At 34.7% G+C, this 23,410-nt stretch overlaps 1 protein-coding gene across 1 annotated transcript in view; it reads left to right on the plus strand.

Annotated features, from left to right (window-relative positions):
• LOC149420238 (uncharacterized) overlaps positions 1 to 23,410 on the plus strand; it is an 89,743-nt gene that overhangs the window by 2,601 nt on the left and 63,732 nt on the right. The gene's annotated exons all lie outside the window — the stretch shown is intronic.

The following is a 23,410-nucleotide window of genomic DNA, read 5'->3' on the forward strand; positions in this document are numbered from 1 at the left end:
ATTGGTAATAGCAAAATTAGAATTTAAAAAATACATTTGTTCGAAGAACGAACAGGGGTTGGAATAGCCGCACTTTAAAGGGCTATTCCACACAGATAAAGTATAAATGAATTATATGGCTTGTGACAGGCGATGCAAAAACACAATACATAACGTTAATTCACAATCAACTTACCGGGAGGAGATGGTGAAATCTGCATAGTGAGCATCATCTGTCAGCACTGGGACGTTTAGCGTGGTTGTTAGCACTCGTTATTTTAGATTAAATTGCGATAAAAATACGTCTTATGATTATTCCGATTAGACAACCGGCGATCGAGAGTTGACAGGACGAACCGTTTTTGTGCAACTGCTCGGCCCACGGCCTCCGTGGATCCAGCTGACATGTGCGAAATTTAAACTATACAGTTTAAATTCTGACGGTACGATTGGTTAGTACACAGCCTGTCAAAAGCAATCAGCGGTACGGAACATTCCGCCCACCAAAATACAACAACGTGTATTTTAAAAAAAATTTAGAAACCAAACGGGCAATGCTGTGGAACGTTGCGTGAATGAAGAACAGTGAAAAGAAATAAGAAAAAGAAAAAAAATATTAATAATAATAATGAAAATGATAAGAAAAGAAAAAAATGAAAATAAGAATAACGAAAATCGATAAGAGAGAATGCGCCGCGGAAGCGAAGATGATTAGTCACATTGACTAGGCAATGGACATAATTTGGTTAATGTAGAGCGATGTAGAGCGTCTATCACAAGAGAAGTAAGCTTAGATTCGCGAGGAAGTAGGGCAGGATGTTTATACTCGAATTCGAGACCAGATCGAGATAACCTGCCACCCACACTGAGCACACCGTGGTCGTCAATGAAGGGATTAAGCTTCCGCATTTGTTTCGACATAAGGTTGCCCTCTTTCAAGCGCGTGATATCATCATTAAAATGTACATGTTGAGTGCGTTTAACTACTGTCAAAAGTGAAGTGTGAATTTCGGCACGGTTTAATGGAAGATACAAACGACGAGATTCTTTATTCTGTAGGTTGTAGATGAATCTAAGACAGTAACCGAGAATGCGTTGGATCTTCTGAATCGAAGAAAATTTAATTAGTAATAGGTCCACCAGATTTTCGTCCTGTTGGACAAATAATGATCGAACTCGTTCCTCAGAGTGAAGTTCAATTTCGTCGACATTGCCATCGAAAGACGGCCAAGAATCGAATGACTGGATCCGCCACGAAGGCCCCGCCCACCATAACGTGTGATCGATCAGATCGGCTGGGGATTGACCACAAGAAGCGACATCCGCTGGATTATCTCCAGATGACACGTGATGCCAGGAAGTCCCTTCGAGAGCATCTTGAATGTGACTGACACGGTTAGCCACGAAAGTCTTCCAGCGACACGAAAGAGAACGTAACCAGGCGAGCACGATGGTTGAATCCGACCACGCAAAGGTATTGGAGATCGGAAGCAATGGTACGTATAAATCTTTGACGAATTTTAATAGATCTGCTAGAAGAACTGCCGCACACAGTTCAAGGAGAGGCAATGAAATCTTTTTTGTGGGGGCGACTCGAGACTTGGCGCAAACCAAATATATTTGGACTTTATCGTCAACATCCATGATTCGCAAGTAAACTACCGCGCCATATTCAAGTTCCGAACTATCTGAGAAGCCATGAAGTTGACACGACTCCATGTGAGGGAATGACACCCATCGAGGGATTTTGAACGACTTCAAGAGCGGTAATTGTTTAGTATAACTATCCCATTGACGAACAATGTCAACAGAGGGGGTGTCATCCCACCCAACCTTTAGAACCCACAACTTTGGTACTAGGGATTTGGCGAAAAACGTCAAAGGGCATAGAAAAACGAGAGGGTCAAAAACCCGAGCGACTTCACTGAGGATAGTGCGTTTAGTAAACTCGCGATCGAGGCATAAGACTTCGAATGAAAATGTATCATGTCTTGGCTCCCACTTTAATCCCAATACCTTGAGAATGTGAGAGTTATCAACAACCATGGACACCAAGTCATTGAGGCAGTATTCCGGAGGCAGATCGGCGAGTAATTCTGGTTTGTTACTTGCCCACTTCCGCAATTCGAATTGACCTCGTTTGAACAGCTCGATAACTTCGGTTTTCGTTTGTTGAGCTTGTTCCAAGCTGTTACAACCGGTGACGATGTCATCTATGTAAATATCCGAAGTTAGCACACGACGCGCTAGCAGTAAATCATAACCTTCATATTTGGTCAACTGTTTGACAGTACGACAGGCTAAAAATGGGGCGGAGGAGACAACATAGGTTACAGTGTTTAGTTGGTACTCTTGGATGGGTTCCGACGAATGAAAACGCCAAAATATTCTTTGGAAAGCACGATCTGGTTCTTGAACCAATATTTGGCGATACATTTGTCGTACTTCAACAGTAAACACTACCGATGGTATACGGAATTTTAGCAAAAGCTCCAGCAGGTTCTTTTGAAGCTTTGGACCGATAAGCAAGGTATCATTTAACGAGGATCCGTTCACATCCGTCGCTGAGGCGTCGAAAACCACTCTTAACTTAGTGCTAGCGCTGCTTGGACGAAGAGTGCAATGATGAGGTATGTGATACTTTCCCTTGTGCAAATCTGTTCCAGGAACACGAGTCATGGGACCACTGTGTAAATAATCAGTCATGAAAGCAGAATATTGTTCACGTAAGGTTGGATTTGCTATGAGTTCGCGCTCGAGGGAATGGAATCTACGTAAAGCGATCTCACGCGACCCTGGAAAAGAGATATCCCTTCCCCTTTCTCGGAAAGGCAAGGATACGATGTATCTTCCCGAAGTGTCCCGTGAGTGGTCAGTGTAGTACATTTGTTCACAAAGTTGTTCTTCAGGAGTGAGGTGTGAAGACTGGGGAATGGTGTCTAACTCCCACAGTGGCTGGACCTCTTCGTGGAGCCGGTCTTCGTTAGTAACGATGAAAGAATTCGTTTCATGAGCAGTGTTCGAACCAACTGAACCTAGAAGAAGCCAACCAAATGCAGAATTGAAAGCTGATGGCTGACGTGGACCACCATTTAAATTACCAGGTCTCAGAAGAGAAGAGAAAACCTCAGCACCCAAAAGAAGATCAATCGGTCCCGGTTTGTGACAGTCAGGATCGGCAAGAGGCAAGTCTCTCAACTGATGCCACGATGACTTATCTAGACGAACAGTTGGCATGTTGCCACAGATACTAGGCAGCGTAAGTGCCTTGATGTTGAAGAGAACCCGTCCCTTAACACCGATCTCTAATTGAATGATTCCTGACGTGGTTGCGGAAGATTGGCCTAAGCCGCTAACTCTCTGAGAACTGGCTTGACGAGGGATGCCTACGAGCTCCGCAGCACGATCGGTGATGAAGTGAGCTTGACTGCCCGAATCGATCAATGCGCGAAAGGTTTGGAAACGGCCGGATGAATCGCGAATGCCAACATTGGCGGTTGACAATAGTACTATGGACTTGTCTCCTAAGTTGGTGAGGACCTGAATTTTAGAGTCGGAAGAAGGCTCCTGGTCCGTAGACGTCGTGGAGTGTTGATACTGATCTTCCAAAGAAGCGTTTTCGTCTCGATGGAGCAAAGTATGATGTTTTTGCTGACATTTTTGACATGTAAACAAAGATTTACAATCTTTAAGATAATGAGAAGAATGAAGACAATTGAAACACCAACGGTGTGATTGAACAAACTGTAGGCGATCCTGAACTGACTTGAGTGCAAATACCTTGCACTTGGAAATGGAGTGGTCTTCCCCGCAACAGGAGCATTTCAGGTAAGTGGTGGAGTTCGAGGACCTATTTGTTTTAGGCTGTCCTTTCTTAAGATTGCAAAGAAGCGCTGAAGTGCGTTTTTTGGCAGCCTGATTAAAGTTCCGTGCAAGAGGTTTGTCAATAGTACTGCTATCGCGAGTCGAAAAATGTAAGTCTCGTACAAGAGCTTCGCATTTGTTATAAAGAAACTCTTTGAGTTTCAAATATGAAGGTAGGTCGGTAGGAGACTGCAGTTGTTCGAATGCGCATCTTGTAGGTGAATCTAATTTCGACAGAATTAAATAACAAAGCACGAAGTCCCAATTATCTATTGGGAGATCCAATTCTTTTAAAATTGTTAAATCCTAATATGATTTAAGATTTTCACGGCCAAAAGTATTTTTGTTATTTGTTTTTGGGGTATTATGCCGTGTTGCGCTAACTCCTTCTTTAGCCAACGTTTCGGACAGCATTGCAGTGTCCATCATCAGGGCAGATGTCTCAAGACATCTGCCCTGATGATGGACACTGCAATGCTGTCCGAAACGTTGGCTAAAGAAGGAGTTAGCGCAACACGGCATAATACCCCAAAAACAAATAACAAAAATTGTTAAATCCTCATTAAATACATCGAACACGCGACGAAATTCAAAAGGATCGGTAGGCGGAAAATTTAAATTTAGCATTTCCCGCCAACACGTAAATACGAGTTCACGCGCGTTACGATAGCGCGCGATTAATCTTTGATATGCTTCAACGTAGTGAGCTCCTTGTACTGGAAATGTCCGAATTAACCCTAAAGCTTCTCCAGATAAACATGAGAACAAATACTGCATGCGTTCGATGTTGGATAAAGATTTGTTTTCATGAATCAGAGCGTTAAACATGTCGTAAAATTCGGGCCATTGCTTGACATTTCCAGAAAATATTGGAATGTTTATTTTTGGTAATTTAACGTTTGTGCACGCATTCGCGGTTTTGCAATCGAGAGGCTGACTGGTTAACTCCTGGTAAATTTCGACAATTCGATAATACATCTCGTTAAAGGTTTCGCGAATTTTATCCTCATCAATTTCGTTTGTGTCATCTAAAGCTAATATTTCCGCGTGAGACGTTTCAAATTCAAGAACTATCTTTTCCAGAGTAGTATAATGCGCTAACAGTAAGTTGCACTTAGTTGCATCGTGCAAAGCGCTTTTTGCTATTTCATGTGTCTTGACTAACCTATTATTCGCTAATGTCCGTTTCCGGCGCAATGTTTGAATGGCTGGGGCCATGTTGAATAAACACGATTGGAAACGTACCCAAAAACGAAACAAAATAAATGATAATAATTTAATCTATTATAATTATATGCGCGGTAGGTCGTAAATACTCAAGCGCTAGGTACCTACCTAATTACTGTTCGAATTGATTATTATTCAAAATTTAAGAAACATTCCACAGCATTATCCGTTTTGGCATAGATAGATTATAATCTTAAAGTTCCCTAGTTTCGGCACCAAAAATGTTCGAAGAACGAACAGGGGTTGGAATAGCCGCACTTTAAAGGGCTATTCCACACAGATAAAGTATAAATGAATTATATGGCTTGTGACAGGCGATGCAAAAACACAATACATAACGTTAATTCACAATCAACTTACCGGGAGGAGATGGTGAAATCTGCATAGTGAGCATCATCTGTCAGCACTGGGACGTTTAGCGTGGTTGTTAGCACTCGTTATTTTAGATTAAATTGCGATAAAAATACGTCTTATGATTATTCCGATTAGACAACCGGCGATCGAGAGTTGACAGGACGAACCGTTTTTGTGCAACTGCTCGGCCCACGGCCTCCGTGGATCCAGCTGACATGTGCGAAATTTAAACTATACAGTTTAAATTCTGACGGTACGATTGGTTAGTACACAGCCTGTCAAAAGCAATCAGCGTTACGGAACAACATTTTTTATTTATTTATTCACCGTTAACTCTTTCAACCTGTCACGACCATCTTCAGACTGGTAAAATTTCCCCTGAACTTGTATAGCCCAGTTCTATAGCTATATAAAACATCCTGATTATACATATTTTATGGTTTCAATAATTGAATCGATTGAATCGAAAGGTTGGTGAAATCTGTATTAATTATGAGTTTACTATTGGGTCTTCCATTTTAGTTATGTCGTGTTTCACAACTGAATTTCCAATAGTTTGGTTATTATCAGCGTTCAGGAATGTTAACAATGTTTCATCGATTTATTTACTAATTTAGGGAATACCTTTCTATTGTTATTGTCCATATATCTTTGGGCACGTGTATATTACAATTAAATTGATGGTATCATGTGATTTATTTACTAATTTGAGGAATACCTTATTTTCTATTGTTATCGCCCATATATCATTGGGCAACGTGTCTATTACTATTAAATTGATGATATCGTGGGATTTATATACTAATTTAGGGAATACCTTATTTCTATTGTTATCGCCCATATATAGTTGGGCACGTGTCTATTGCTATTAAATTGATGGTAGCGTGGGATTTATATACTACTTTAGGGAATACCTTGTTTCTATTGTTATCGCCCATATATCATTGGGCAACGTGTCTATCACTATTAAATTTATGGTATCGTGGGATTTATTTACTAATTTAGGGAATTCCTTATCTATATTGTTATCGCCCATATAGAGTTAGGCACGTGATATTTTCTCGATTGATATTTTCACTATGTTAGATTTTAAGAGAATACATATTTAACATTTGAATATGTCATAACATTGTAACTGTATCTGCATCGGATCTATTGCTTCTTTCCAATTTTGAATGGCGATCTTTCACCATGGTGATACGTATCTCTCGTTTTTTCTGGGTTTCGTCCTTCAAGGATGATCTGGTCAATACTGACAATTTATAATCATGGAGAGAGGGGAGGCGAAAATAAATTTATAAATTTTAGAAGAGGCTTGTTAGAAAAATACGTTTTTTAGAGAGTGACAACCGAGAAGTATGTAATCTGAAGTTCATAGAAAAAAACAGAAAGTACAATCTTGGGTGTCAAGAACGTGAATTGAAACTGAATTGAATGTGAAAAGGTGAGAGGGAACGGAGCAATATCCAATTCTCACTGGACTAAGTAAGGTTATATATTTTTTGAAATGGGATATCTCCCATTGGAACCAAGATTACATCAACAGTTTTTTAAGTATTTAAAATATATATTTTTTCTTTGTCAATTTACCAATATTGATATAACCATAAAATACATCTGGAGCCAGTGAGACTATGGAATGACCTATTGTGATATGTTGTGAAACTGAATGTAGCGGGTTGGGAAAGTAACTGGATATTTAGATCTGGTCACCAAATACGGCCAAAGTCATTTCAAGCAAAGATTTAATTCTGAATGGTGGTCTTACATCAGGGTGATACTGAAAGTATCTTCCACTCGGGAACATGTCGCAAACATACTATATGTTATTTTAAAAGAGTATTTGATTAATTTGTGAAATAACACAAATTAATATTATGAAAATTATTTGCGCACGCCGTGTTTGTTAATTCTATTGAGTTTCTCTCGTATACAACTTAATTTACTTGATACACAGTTTAAATCATAGATGTACAGATTACTTCTCAGTGATATTAGTAACAATTTTATATAATATGTATAAGAATAATGAAGACAGTGATTTATATTTATAAATCCCGCAAAGAGGGTGAAAACGACAACGTGAAGATTTATAAATATAATTCAGACACCGACAACGGTTGAACTTACTCATAGCATGCATTGTCCCATCACGGAAACATGCGTGTCAATCCTTCATCCTTCCATTAGTCCCCCAATAACTAATAACCCTCACATAGCCGTAGGTAGGTAGTATGATTGTACTTGGGAAAAGTTGAAAAGTGGCGTCCTTACGTTTAACAGCAGTCATAGGTAATGACTACCCAAACCAGGCCCGAACTAGGTACCCCTTACAGGTAGCGTGCCATGGGTGCCCCTTTTACTGAACTGTTACAGAATTTTGTTCTCCTTTCCCGTATTTATTTATACAATATATTACACGTCCAATGTGTTTTACACGAGAAATCCAATAATTACAAATTGTCGCATTTATTATTATGATACTTTTTCGATTTGAATAATATTAACATCAATAATTGTTGATTTATGATGTATACCTTAACAAATTTAGTGGAACATAAAATTAGCAATAACTTTTTCACAAACAATTTACTTCTATCTCTATATACAGGTAACGAGATATAAAACCGTAAATATATAAGTAACGAGTAAAATGTATAAGTAACGAGATATAAAGTCGTAAAAATGTGTATATTTTTACAAAAACAAATAAATTGCACTACTAGGTTTGGTTTTTTGTGAGTATCTTGTTTCCAGTGCAATTTTGTGAAAAAATGAAAACACTAATTTTGTAAAACAAAAGATTTCCTAAAAGATAAGTGTTTTTTATGTCTTTGTATACTGATAAAATCAAGGTATGCATAGAATATCAAATTTATTCCGGTTTATTATCACGTTATTGAAGTTTTGTTGACATTATTGAGTTTTCACATACATAAACACAAATTTACCATAGGGCATTCCGGTGTGGATAAGAATGTGGTACTCAATTATTAGGACACTGAGGCTTTTCAGGCAGTATTTTTCTCAAGAATAATGTTAATAAATTGCAGCAATAATTGTTAACGTAAAAAAAAGAATGCCAAATTTAAAACACTACACCTGTGTTTTAATTTTGGTGGATTAGAATATGGATACCTAAGAAATATAAAAAATATAAAACATGAACCTACTTATTTTGTTTTCCACCACTGGAAAAGAAAAACTGAAACTCAAAAAAACCAAACCTAGTCGTGCAATTTATTTGTTTTTGTAAAGTTATTCACATTTTTACGACTTTATATCTCGTTACTTATTAGGCATAAAAGAAAATTTGTTGTCTCATAAGTTGTAGGTAATTTTATGTTCTACTTAATTTGTTAGGATACTTTACCCAAAATTTTCGTTGGAAATGAGGTATATAGGAAAAACTAGATTTTGGCGCGCTTTAAACTGTTTTTTTCAAAATGGCGGCGTTAACACAGGTGCTCCAAGGTCGACAACTTGGATTTTACATCATGGGGCCAGTCTATAAAACATATTAAAAATGGGACTGCCGGAATATTCACGATCGCGGATCGCTAATTACACTGAACTTAAATGGCCGCATGAATAAGCCTCGCGGGCCGCCGGTTATGCATCACTGTGCTAGATACTCTAGGATTAAATTTTCTACAAAAATTTAAAAAATATGTAACAATAAAACGCGCATTCTATGTTGATGAGGGAGTGTTTCAAATCCTTCGAAAAGATATCAAGACAAAACTCAATACAAACTGTAATTCAGAACCATGCCCAATGGATTCTTGAAAGGACTGATGAGCCAGTTCGGCCCTGCGCTGAACAGTCACCACGACCACTCGTCATAATGGCGGACCACTTGCGGCGACACATTCTAAATGAGAACCTACAATCAGGTCCGGACCTACATAATTTCACGCCCAATGCGGAACCCCACCAAAATCTGCCAAAAGCTTTGAGAGTGTAAGTTATTTTTGTAGAGGTCGTAAATACTATACCAACAAACACAAGTCTCAATTAAGCATGATTTTAATCAGATATTTTGGATTACGGAATGATATATTAAAAATTAACTAATTTTGTTGACTAAAAATGCATTACAAGCAATAATTTTTCGCCTGAAATATCCATACGAATTGAAAATATCTCCCCAGTAAAAATAAATGCCGCCGACGGGAATTGAACCCGCACCTTCTGATTGCCGGTCAGGTGCTCTGAACCACTAAACAACGTTGGCTTATTTCTAACCCGCCAAATAATTCAATATGTACTAGTATTTCATTAAAAAATAATTGCTTATTATATTTTTTCACCCGTAAACAACAAAATTTATTTATTTTTGTAGGAAAGGCTTTGTTAGTGCTGGATTTCCCACTAGATGGCGTTGAGACATATTATGTGAACATTTGTTGGTGTAATGAATAATTATTGCTAATAATAATTTGTTATCCGTTGTGCTATGCACAAAAAACCTTGTCTTATAAACATTAGTTTTTCATTAAAAAATTAAAACAAATGCAAGTGTTTATTTTAAATCAAAAGATAAAAGTGGTTTTATAGTACATAAATCAAATAATTATTAACCCTCAATAAAGTATGGCTATTAAAAACAAAATGTTCATTTTATGAGTAAATAAAAACAATTATGTTATAATTGTTAATATTTTTCAGGGCAGTTCCTAATAATTAACAGATTTTTCTCTGAAATATGTGATAAAAAATATTATTTTCTACCGTGCTAATTTCGTGGATGAGTTCGGCCCTGCCTACAGTCCTGCGGGCCCCATATTCTTATAGCTAAAGCTCTGTGCCCATCCGGTCCTATTGATGAAAGAACCGTCAAGGACGAGGACTTTGAGAATAAACAGTTAAACAACTTTTCCTAAACAACCTTTGAGTTTATAATACGTTACGTATTTCTCAATCATTATTCAGACAATTTTTAAAACTATCGATTTTGGCTAGGTAACAATATTTTAAATCAAGTGGACTTTTATTACCTGGCTTCGTATAAGAGTTCTTTTTATCTCTGAGAAGGTACCTACTTATATTTCAACTCATTTTCAAACCGGTTATATTTATTGAACTATTTAAAAAGTGAGATCTTGCCGTATTAAAAAGGTATATATAGAAAGCGCACGCTAAGAATATGTTGGAAATGACGTTGTCAGTTGAAAATAGTAGCGTTGGCTTAGAATTTTCTGACGAAAAAATCTGCGCACAGGATACATTTATAATGCCAGACCTAACTGTCAGATTTTCTACTGTCTGCTAAGCACACAGATTTTCCGCTTCGTAGTTGAGATAATAATGTCTTCATAATAGTGTACAAAAGAAACAGGTTAAAACACAAAGTAGGTACCTTCCTACCACTCAGCATTTTCAATTTCACCTGTAGAATTTTTAAATTTTCTAATATATCGGTTCATCCTTAAGCTGCATACTCCAGTTAGAGTATTCAGGTTCTATTAAAGGGGGTTTTGTCATTATAATAGAAGGGTATTATCTAACTTGGAAAGGGACGGTTTAACGAGTCACCGATTCATTGTACTACACGCAAGGACAGGTCGGACCTGCTATATGCGGATTATCTCCATTTTACAGTTTAACGAAAAAATACCATAGTATGTAGTGCATTAATGTAATGCATTATGAATTCACCGCTAGGTGGCGTCGCGACAACACGTATTCCGTACTCCTCAAACAAAAAATAAATAAATAAGAAAGCAATACGAAAAATTACCGAACATGTCTCTAATCGGGGACTGACCATGAGGGATTGTAGTGTAACGAGATTCTTGCGTTTATCCAACAAAAAGAAGACGTGATGGACGAACAAACCACGCAAATCATATGTGATAAAATATTCACTGAAGATGACATTGAGTCCGCCAAAAGTGTTTTGTGCAAATGCGCACCGGAAAAACCTTTGCCAGGGGGTCGGCGAAGACAAGAAAAAAAAGAATTATTACTGAAATAATTAAAATTCTCAAAGAAACTGACCCGAACAATATGTAACGAACAAACGGGATTGTAAGCATTAACAAACTACCGACTGTGACATTCGATTATATTGACGCAACTGCATTTCTTATAGATTTAATAATCATCAAAAGCGACGTTCAGAAACTAAAAGATGAATCCGACCACAATAAGAACTTGGCCATTAAATAACAAATAGACTTGTTAACTTCCGAGATAAATAGTCTAAAATTTTCTGTCAGCAAGTTGCGAAAATGTGATCTCTTTTCTTAAGCAACGTGGTATTGATGCAGTGGCATAGGAATTACAAACTAAATCTAAATCTATAGGCGAATATCGAGCTTTCAAAGTTGGGACTCCCAAGTTAGCATACGAAAAACATACGGATGCGAGGATATGGCCGAATTCCTCGGTTGTGAAAAAAACACATTTTCCGAATACCGACAACTACACTAAACAAAGGATTAAAAATAATATTTAAAAAAAATTTGTCATTGGACTACAGAAAACCTGGCTTTACCTACAGACTTCTATATCGATGACCTCAATACTTGCATACAATATAACTATTTTACCCCAAAAACCAATTTATGAAGAATTCCAGTTCACATATCTGGAAGGAAATCCATTTAACTGATTTAAATTTTTGTTTTATTTGACTGTTTCTTTAAGAAAGGTAAACAAACATTCCCAGTTAGTAGGTTTGATCTCACAATACCTCAATTCTCCCTACTGGCATCATTATACACGGAAAATGTTGCTTTGTATTGATAGAGGACTTGACTTAGCAGAGGATCGAACCCACAATGCTAGGGTAGAAAGCCGATGCTTTGGACCACTCGGTTACTAGCCGGACATTGTTAGAAAAAAGATTAGAATAAAAATCAAACGTAGACAAAACATTAAATTTTAGCTTTATGAAAATATTCCGTTAAATGATGTATTATGAACCTGTGTTAGTATTTTATTTAATTTTTATGCCATCTGCTATTTTAAAGCTGGTTTCTGTTTTTTTTCTTTCTCTTTTCTTATTTATTATTTATGTATATATTAAAATGTAACTAAATATCTACAATTTAATATATTAATTTTTTTATTTTAAATGTATTCAAATCGTTTTTTTCTTCATGCCTGCATCTTGAAACGAACACATTTATTAAATTGCTGGTTTACTACGAGTTTGTAAAGAAAAACACAAGTTTGGAGCAAAAGTTTTATTATTTGCACGATTAATCCGGTCCACGTGTATAAACATGTCGTTTGTTTGAAATTTCTGTACGTTTGAGGTTTTACCGAGTGTAAATATTTCTGCCGTTGACGTAGACTAAACTGTGTTGGAGACCATAGCTGAAACTTGGGGGAGTGTGGGGAGAGGAAGCAGAGAGAGAAGGAGGATGGTGCTGTGGGGTATAATTCTGAAGGCTACGTAATAGCCATACATTAGAAAGTGCCGGGGATTTAGATTTATTTATATACCTTTAGCACATATAAAATCAGCGCCTCAACAGCCGTATTTCGCAATATACTGTTTTAGGCTGCAATTCCGGCTCAGACATTTTTTATTATTTTAATTATTTATTAGCCAATAAAATAACTTTTTTTGTATAATCCACTTCACTAGGCTGAGCCTGTTTCGAGCCGAATAATATGATACGAGAGTATCTGAACACATATTTTTTTGTTTGTATGAAATTTTATCACGCGAAATCATGAATTTTATTAGCATTACTAAAGTTTTGCTGGAAAACATTGTGGTAGGTATGTTTTTTTGCTAAATTTCCAAGGAGTATCGAAAATAATTGACATGACGTAAAATATATCAAATGGGCGGTACAAAAACAATCTTTCAAATTCATTTTTCGGTCTACATATTTTGATTTTAATGTTTAATGAGACTTTCGATTATTATTGGTTTCCTAATGAGTATCATTTTGGATGGTGAAGATCCTAGAATAATATTAGTGTTACCACGATAGCAAACAGAGCAGGTACATTTTCGCAGGATTTCCAATGTTCACAAGGTTTTGAATTTACTTAGGAGTAAGGAAAAATTTCCTGGAATTTAACTTTGTCAGCATCAAAATGTTAGATACGCAATGTAGACAGGTATTCCGTACTATGGTTTCCTGTTTCAACACATTGGCTTTTATAACCACTGAGCTCCAGGGAAATTGCTTTGGTTTAATTATTCGCTTTACACATTACTTAATATTTTAAGAATGTTTTTAAAGTACGGTTAAATAATAAAGACTTCGGTCTTTTTAGTTGGTGGCGAGCAGCGTAATAAAAAACACTTTTTGTAAATAGGTATCATGTATATGATTTATCTCCTGATTTTATTTTTTCCAATTTGACTTTTAGATCATGAACAATATGTTTTCCAACCAAAGTTATTCATCAAATCTTAAGTTTGTTTTGAAGGTTTTCGATTACGTCAGATTTAATAATTAATTACTCAAAAATAATAAATATCCACATAACGAAAAATTGTATTTACGAACGTTTTCAAATAATCTATCGACAAAAAAGTTATATCTGATTTTCATGCCTGGAGGATATGATTTATAATGGTAATTTTTTCCTCTCGTCTAAACCAGACATAAGGATAATATTTTTCGTGAAATAATATTTTTTTAGGTAGGTAGGTACTTGACGAAATAATAACCGAACCAAATTTCTTTGAATGAATTATTATTGTAATTACAGAAATAATTGTTACGAATGTTTAAAATTCAGTGATGAATGTACCTAGGCATGATGACCTGTTTTATAGTGCAGTATCCTACTCTTTTGTCTTGTTGTCCTATGAAACACAAACGTATATTTTATTATTTATTTGTAATAGAAAGTTTATGGGTACTGTCAGGTCTGTAAGTGTGATGTTGTCTCTTCAGTTTGATGTTTCTTAGAAAAATGACTCAACGGATGTTGCAAAGAACAAACATACAAGATGTCTGGCAAAGTGCGGCAACTTCAGAAGGTGATTCTACATGACGATTTATGAATGTGAATTAAGCAAGGAATGTGTGCCGAGATAGAGTGGTGTGGCTGTCTATGCTCTTACGACGTGATGGTAGGTGTTTATAAACGTTTATGGAGGAAGCTAAACATAACACTTGTTCTAAATTTCGCGTGTCCATCTGGAATTCACTACGGTAACGAAGACAAGCGGATGGCGTGGCCCGTTTTATTCAGATTTGGATTTTTTCCGCGGTGAACCCGGGCCTAGTGTTCTTCCTAGCGTTCAATTCAAAACTCCATCAAAGAGCCCTTAAAAGTTTATGAAAGGGCATGAAATTCAATTTCCACAAATCTTCAACATTTACAGAAACCTATGTTAAGGTTACAACTCATCTGTGCAATTTATAGAAGTAATTATAGTAAATAGCAGGGTGGGGAAATTATGCCGCTTTTTCCTGTCAATGTTACGTTCTCACTTGGAATAAGGGGAAGTAACGAGTAGTAGCACCCTACTAGGTAATCTTTGTTGTAAAAGCTAATAGTTATTTGCTTATATATCGATCATTATAAAAACAACATACACATCACATGAGATCACAAATCGTATTTATTATGAAAGGAGAACATATTACAAGCTCTGAACGTTTGTGCGGCCCTGACAACAGTTCCTTAAAACGGGATAGAGCCGGCGCGAAGAAAATTGAACAGACGGTCTTTCACTTTTGAAATTTGAAGGTTACTCCTGTATCGCTGAACACACATAAAAGTTATTTTCCGCTCTTTATTTTGGAGCTAGAAATATTGGATTCTCTCAATATATGCTTCATCTTCTCGTGCCATCCTATCGGAGGTCAGCCGTTATCAGGGAAATCTTCATCCTGCAGCCTGTAATACACAATAACAGTTGCTATATAATTTTTTAACGCTTTGTTTTCAGAAAACAGTGTTTCCTATTATAATACACTTTTTTGTCCTGCGTTTATAAAATTCGTTTCTTACTAGGGTAATCCCGATAAGTTACAAACCTCATTTGAGGATTGGAGTAACTTACAATACATAAGTGGGAGGTAATAGATGCAATTTTACATAAGTATTTAAATATCAAAAATATAAGTTTTACATTCAATACATTAAAAAGAGAGTTTAAGTAGAACGAACAGAAAGAGAAAACGAAAAAGAATCAAATAGGGACATACATATAGGTTTGATTAAAAATACAAGGAAAATAAAAGGAGAGAATTAAAAACAAGACGAATCAAAACATTTTCACAAAGAGATAAGAAAATTACGATTTTTCATTTTTAAATATACTTTAAAAATACTGCATTTAAATAATAATGTAGTCCAGTATAAATTTTTGCTAGATCTGAATAATGGCGTTGAATTCTTTCAATTTCAAGTTTTGTTTCGAGTAAAAAAGAAAAAAAAATTAGATGATATACAGTCAGATAAATACATTTACAAGTTATTGGAAAATAAATTTTCTGTTTATTTCACGATAAACAAAAAAATTCAATAACGATAAAAAATAGCTTTAGAATTATAATAGCTTTTTTTAAAAATTGCAAGAAACCTTGATATAGAATACACGAGTCTGTACAGTGTAAAGACGGGGTACTCTGTCGCCACCCGGTTGGGCAGCGTTCTGAGGCGGCTTAAGGTAGCGGCTGTAAGATAGGATTCATTAATGCGGGTCTTCAAGAGACAAGGATTATTTGTAGAAGGTAAAGCATATACCGGTAGTTCTTTTCAAATAAATGCCGACTTACAAAAAAAAGTCAAAGGATCGACCCGTTCTCATGAAGCTAAGATCATCTGTGAACGGGTGGTTCTTTCGTGTCCTTCGAGTTTTACGCACGTATACCGGTTCACCGGGGATCAATTAAAATACCTGTAGAACAGACACATTATGCCTACATGGTGTCCGTGCATTAGAGACGGTAATCGGTTTGTTAACAACGGATTGTCAATCAGACGCATCTTGAGAACGAAAAGGGTCGCTGATGAACCTGAATGAGTCCTGAAAAGAATTGCCGGTTTCGGATGGGCATAAGCTACTAAGTTCGGAAAACAGGAAAATTTTTAAGAATAAGATTTATTTATTTTATCAACATTTATAAAGTTTTTCGACCACCAAAATAGGCACTTAATGTACATCAACAGTGGACCTACTCTCGCCTTCTTTCAATGGATTTTAGACATAGAGTTAATCTAGTGAATTATATATATTTATTTTATGAACTTTATCGACCTATTGAATTTCATTTACGTAGGTAGTGCAGGAACCTAATGGTTTTGTTAAAGGTTTTATTAAGGGATACATTTTTCGCTCAACAGGTCGAACTCAAATTTTTCGCAGAGGCTAAATTTATATTATTAATAATAAATAAAAATAAAAATGGTATTGAGGACCACATTAAAATTTTTATTTATTTTATTTTTTTATTTATTGTTTGAAACGTTTACAGAGTGTTAACAATTATTACATTTATATTATTTCGGTGGGAATGTGCACAGATATTAACACCCCAATTAAAAATGTTCACAGCATGCGTAAACAAGGTTTAGTTGATATTAGGCGGAGATGCTAGTAGTGAAAGAAAAAAAAACAAATATAATAATAATTAAAAAGAAATATAAAACATGAATATAAAAATAAAAAATAAAAATAAAAATATAAAAATAATTCACCAAAATTTGGTAATTAAACATAACTTGATTGACTGCCGTAATGTAGTACCATATTATGAATACGAACCAAATTCATTTTTAGAAAACGAATTTTATAAAATATATTATGATAAAACTATACTAACAGACCGAGCGATTAGTCATAATAGACCCGATATAGTTTTACATGACAAAATTAAAAAAATAACTTATATCATTGATGTCGCTATTCCAATTTCCTGTAATATTCAAAAATCTGTTAGTGAAAAAATAAGAAAATACACAGATTTAGGAAATGAAATAAAAAGAATTTGGCATTCTCAGACTATAAAAATATTACCATTCGTTATTTCGGCTACTGGCATTATACCTAGCTCTCTAATTAAAAATTTAGGCGTATTAGATCTATCAAAAAAATTATTTATAAAGATGCAAAAGTCGGTCATTTTGAATACATGTAGGATAACAAAAGATTTTTTAAATATTTATGTTGAGGGATCAGTAGGATTTATAGGCCCTGTTAGAAGTTCTACCGAGCCGAACCCTCTGATATGAAAATATCTGGAGTCGGTGAATTATTTTCCCATTTGATCTCTGGTGATTTGACGTGTTGTTCTTGTATTGTTTTGTATTTATTTTGCTTATATAATGCACTTACATAATGTTGATTGACTAGATGATCATTTGTGGAAAAGTGAGTGGAAGGGTTAAGTTTTTCCTTTGGGGAAGACTTAACCCGGACAACTAAATCGGAAGTTTAAAAAAAAAAAAGTATGAAATATAAAATATAGTAAATGTACAGAGAAAGGATAAGGAAGAAAAGTAAAGAAAATAATAAAGCAATTATATCTCTTAACTGTTCTCCATAACATATCATGGTAGAAGATGGTTGATTTGTTTTTTAAAATATGCGAGACTGTTTGCGAATATATCTTTAAGGTCGCATTCAACTGTATTGTACAGACGACACATTCTAGATAGTGGATTGAAATATGCAATATCGTTATTATATATATCAAATGAAAAAAAATGTGCACTTAATCTGACTTAAAAAAAGCATGAATATAACGAGGTTACTGCATCTGAATTCGGTTACGCTGCCAAATGTTTGACCTAATTATTATCCATAAAGGGCTCGTAGAGACATGAATGTCATTCCATTACTACCGACGTAATGTTACATCATCATTCATCATAGCAGGTAAATCATTTCCATTACGTGCTCTCATCTCTCACTATCTTCTATTATCCTTGCACTACTGCATGTGGATGAAGACTTCTCCAAAATTATCATATTATACTTTATGATTCCGATTTTTTTGTCCGGGTTAAATCTTCCCCATAGGAAAAACTAAACCCTTCCACTCACTTTTCCACAAATGATCATCTAGTCAATCAACACTATGCAAGTGCATTATATAAGCAAAATAAATACAAAACAATACAAGAACAACACGTCAACTCACCAGAGATCAAATGGGAAAATAATTCACCGACTCCAGATATTTTCATATCAGAGGGTTCGGCTCGGTAGAACTTTTAACAGGGCCTATAAATCCATAACTAAAACATTATTATTAAAATACTTTGCTGAAGACTAACACGTCATTTAGTTACATTATCTGGACAGAATGAAATGAAACGAAGAACATGAAATTTATTTATGAACATAACTTTTCTTCGCAGAAAACTCTACAAAATATTTTTGGGCTTACAAGATAAGATAAAAAAGATACTTAAATTATTTTCATCTTCGTGAAATAGAAATAATTTTTTTCACCCTTTAAGCAACTCATTTGAGTTTATGTTTTTAATTATGAGAGAAAACGAGTTGTGTTTTTACTTCCGGCCAAGTTATCTTTTGAAAGGAACAATTACTTTCCGAAACGTTTTGAAGACGGGACGGGGAGGTGGGCGGTAAATAAAAGCGGAAAAGTTTTGCCTTATTGCAGAAGGAAAGCCAAAAAAAGACTGGGTTCACTACAAAAGACGGGCACGAAGACTAACTTCTAGCGCCGTTTTGTACAAACTTCATTTCGGAGAAAACATTTCAATGACAATGGAATCACTTAGATGCAGTGATTTCTCCGGCAACTTTTTAAACAGGAGAAGCCATTATATCTTGATTGAAATGAAAATATTATTACGTTAAAGAATACAAACTATGCATAATAAAATTCTAATTTTGGTTTTTGGTGCATGGATAAGTAATGTAAAATATTCATGCGTAATGCGTAACATTATTTAAGTTCAGGGAACTTTATATTCCAAAATTGGAACTACTTATCACAATATCAGTCAAGCGGTAGATAAGCAGTTACCGAAATCATTTTACGAATTAATAATTCGATATTCGAAATGCGTATTTATTTCGTTCAAATGTTTGACCGATGCTTTAATAAATTAATATACTGATACAACTCACGTGGTTTGACTGAACTAGGTCCAGTGGACACACTTTAGCCGTCCGTTCATACACACGTCCTTTGAATAGCCATCCTTTTCGTAAGTGGCGCTACATTTATTGTTCGATCAGTACAAATATGAGATGTCTTGTATTTCTTTAATGTCATTGGATAGATGTTGGTAAATATTTCCAGCTTCGCAAATCCTACAAATATAATATCCCTCGATTTTGACGGGTTATTATTACAATTCTTCAATAATCTATCAGGGATATCTGTTTCAGATAAACCGTTTCCTTTTGTTAATATCTTAATATAATTTACACCACAAAATCAAATACAATAATTAGATATGCATAAAATGTAGGCATAATGTATAAGCTATATATTAATTTATTTTGTTCATAACGGAAGTTCGGTAATTATTTGTTGAATAGTTTCCAAGTTTTAAAGACATCGGTTAGATTTTTCCTAAAATAGTTTGTTGGTAAGCTAAGACTTGATTAATAAAATATTTCTAGTTGGATACAACAGATAATTAGTTAAGATTAGTTGGTTCCGATATTGTTTCACAATCAGGTCCTTCCTTTAGGCACTAACGTCTTTGAATAAAGGCTATTGTGGTTATTTCTCAAAGATCCTCATAAAATAATCAATTGTCTAATTTGAATTTCAAATTGTAGAAAACCTTTCTGTAGTATTATGTGTGTGAAGGAATAAATTAGTTCAAATAATATTCTCGCTTTCTCCGGGTCCAGTTCAATTCCATCGTGCAAATAGTGGTTTTGGTCGAGTAGGCACTTTGCCCGGTCACTCCGGGCTGCGATTTTATTAAATAATTCCTTTCATCACTTCACTTGAAAAGACTAAATTAAACTTTCAGGATTCCTAGCAGAATGATGACATCAGGGATATAGTGATTTAGATACACACTTACCTTATGTACTATATTATTGGAGGATTTACAAAAAAGTACTTTCAAATAGTCCTACTTTGGATGTAATGATAACCCGCTTCATTCTACCTTGGTTGCGTGAAAAACTCTATCCATTATAGTAGGTACATATAAATAAGCCGTAGGAATATCGAACGATGAAGTAACCACCATTCTTCGATAAAAATCCAGATCGCCAATGACAGTGAAAACATTACGACTAGGGACACAACGCTTCTGGGAGAAGTAAAGCTGTGGATATGGTATTTGGCAAACATATTATTTAGAGCGCTGTAATAGCGCGGGAGCAAAAATAATTTTGAAAAGATTTTTAAGTTAAGGCGATGCCATATGTAGTAATGCAAAATCATGTGTTTTTGGTTTGAAAATTTGGTCGCCTAGAAATGTTTCAGATGCTTTAATTAAATACTGCGAGTAGAATACATCTTGGCCTTTAAAATAATCTAGTATTTTTTTAGATAAGTCTTTTTAAAAGCCCAGAAAAAAATAATGTAAAGATCTATGAAAACTGCTTTAAAGTTCAAAATCTCCTACTTACGAACCCATTTTCGGTTATGATTTTATTGTATAATGTGGCAAATTAAATTATTTATAAAATGATTGAATTTTTTTAAAATATTTATGCCTGAACATCCACAAACTAAAATAAAAGGCACTTTTTGGCCATGTTTTTATCTTGCATAAATCAAAACAGGCGGATGGTGTTAAGCGGGAATTTAAACCTTATCGCATTCTACGTAAGGGTTGTTATTGATAACGGCTCAATCTGATAGTATTATTATCCCAGCGTCTGGTCGATGTAGGCCCTCTGATTGGTCAAATTAAAATTGTCTGTTTCGGGTAACTTGAATATTAAGACACGATTCCATACTAAAATAGGATCGCCTCATAATAATACGAGATTTCTTCAAAAGCATCGTTTCTGCTCATATAATTTTTGGATAATATCGAAGAAAATATGTTTTAGAAAGTTCATAATCCATTGGATTAATTAAATTACAATGAAAATTCTCCACAGTTACGTGAATATGTTTGACGTTTATAAAAATTCACGCGTTTCTTCAAGATGGCCGATAGAGCGCACCTCTGGCGGTTTAAAAACGAACCAAATGCCTGGCGCGAATATTTAAATATGCAGCTCACAATACTTGACTACTTACCATTAACAAGCGTTTTATAAGAAGATTTCTTCTGGAAGCTTATCACTTTGTAATGGCATTTATCATTATTATTTATATATTTTTTTTCTTATTAATTATATCTGATTTTATATTGGCATGTTTTCTAATTTCTAAAATTTCAAAATTATTTATTTACGATGCTTTATACCCTGAGTGAAGTATTTTAAGACCTGAATTTTTATCGAAAGTGTGATCATTATTCAAAAGATTATTTGCAAACTCAGATTCACTATTTCCATTTATAGCCCTGCGATATTCTTTAGTTCTGACTTCAAAGTTTCTATTGGTTCTACCTTTGTAAAAGAAATTACAATCACCTCAATTGAGTTTTTAAACTCCTGATTTTTTTGTTTGAATTTTGCTATCTTTATTATTAAGAATATATTTCTTCATTGTTATTAGTGTAAAACGCCAGTTGAATGGTACCAGGATTGTTTATATATATAATTTTAGAAGTATCGTTATCCACAAACAGAATTCTACGCCATTGTTTATTTCTATCTTTAGAAAGACCGTTTGAAGAGAATGTGTTTAATTTTTTTATTTAGTATTTCAACTATCAATTTATTAGAATAACCGTTACTAAATGCTATTTGTCTTATGAATATATTGTTTTATGGTTATATGCTATTTGTTTTTTTCAGGTCTTAAAATACTTCACTATAAATAATTTTCAAATTTTAGAAATGAGGAAACATATTAATATAAAAGCAGATATAATTAATAAGATTTTTTTTATAAACTCTCTTTTAAATATTTTCCCACTCAACTGGTCTTTCCCGTCTAACGATATTGTAATTCCTAATTATTATAAACCCAGCCTACTCTTACCCCTCCCCCCTCCTTCCACTTCTTCTTTCCCAATTGCAATCTATATTTAATTTTTGACTTCGGTGTATACACAATAAAATGTCAACATTATATTTATTTATTTATTTATTGGACAATTTGCATAGCGCCGCTTTTGTGAGATATCACCTCAGGGGCGCTATATTGTAATAATCTACCTTTATATATAGATTTTTACTCTCCTGATGAAGGTGTATATATAATCTAGCTTTAAACTTTATTAGATACAGTAACAGTTGTAGGTAAAGAATTACCACCAGTTGGAGTAAAATTAACACCTTTTAACTAAACCGACTGCTAATGTCATCGCACAATTACCCTCCTTTTATTCATAAACACGGGTACAATTAATCAATATGTAATAATCTATTATTTAAGTCAACTTTGTTAAAACTATCTTTAATTGTGACAAACTAAACGATATTGATTCAACTTATAGACATTGACGGTTGTAACACATATTCAAGCACTGCAAGTCTCCTATGAGCTAATTATATTAGGTACGATAACAGTTAATATCAGTTGTAGACATGTAGTCAATAATAGTGTTTCATTTGAAATAATCCATCACAGATACGTAAAATTTCATTTATTCAAACAACTGTCATTCTTATTATGCGTAAATTTAGCATGTTATTATTAATTAACTCCTTCCTGTTCCGTGTTTTAACAATATATATACTCACCCTCTCTCTGTGAATGTTCTAATATCTATCTAATAAATGTAACTGTTGTTAATATCACTTAAAATGGGCGAAGCCCAACCAAGAGCCGCCCGCAGGGCCTAGCAGAAAAAAACCCGCGGAGCGGGTTTTTAACTGCTAATTTAAAATATTACACGACGTAGTCACGTAGTGAAAGTCCTATTAAAATTCCGTTACTATTCCAGCAATTGTTCAAATTTGTCAAAAACACCGCGTCCTTAGGGTGTGTGTATGTAAATTTTGTAAAACGCCATGTTTTTAAGTATTTGCATTAAAATT

Source organism: Hesperophylax consimilis, chromosome 10 (genome assembly GCF_061612785.1).
Source record: "Hesperophylax consimilis isolate HC1 chromosome 10, BYU_Hcon_1.0, whole genome shotgun sequence".
NCBI classification, from domain to species: domain Eukaryota; kingdom Metazoa; phylum Arthropoda; class Insecta; order Trichoptera; family Limnephilidae; genus Hesperophylax; species Hesperophylax consimilis.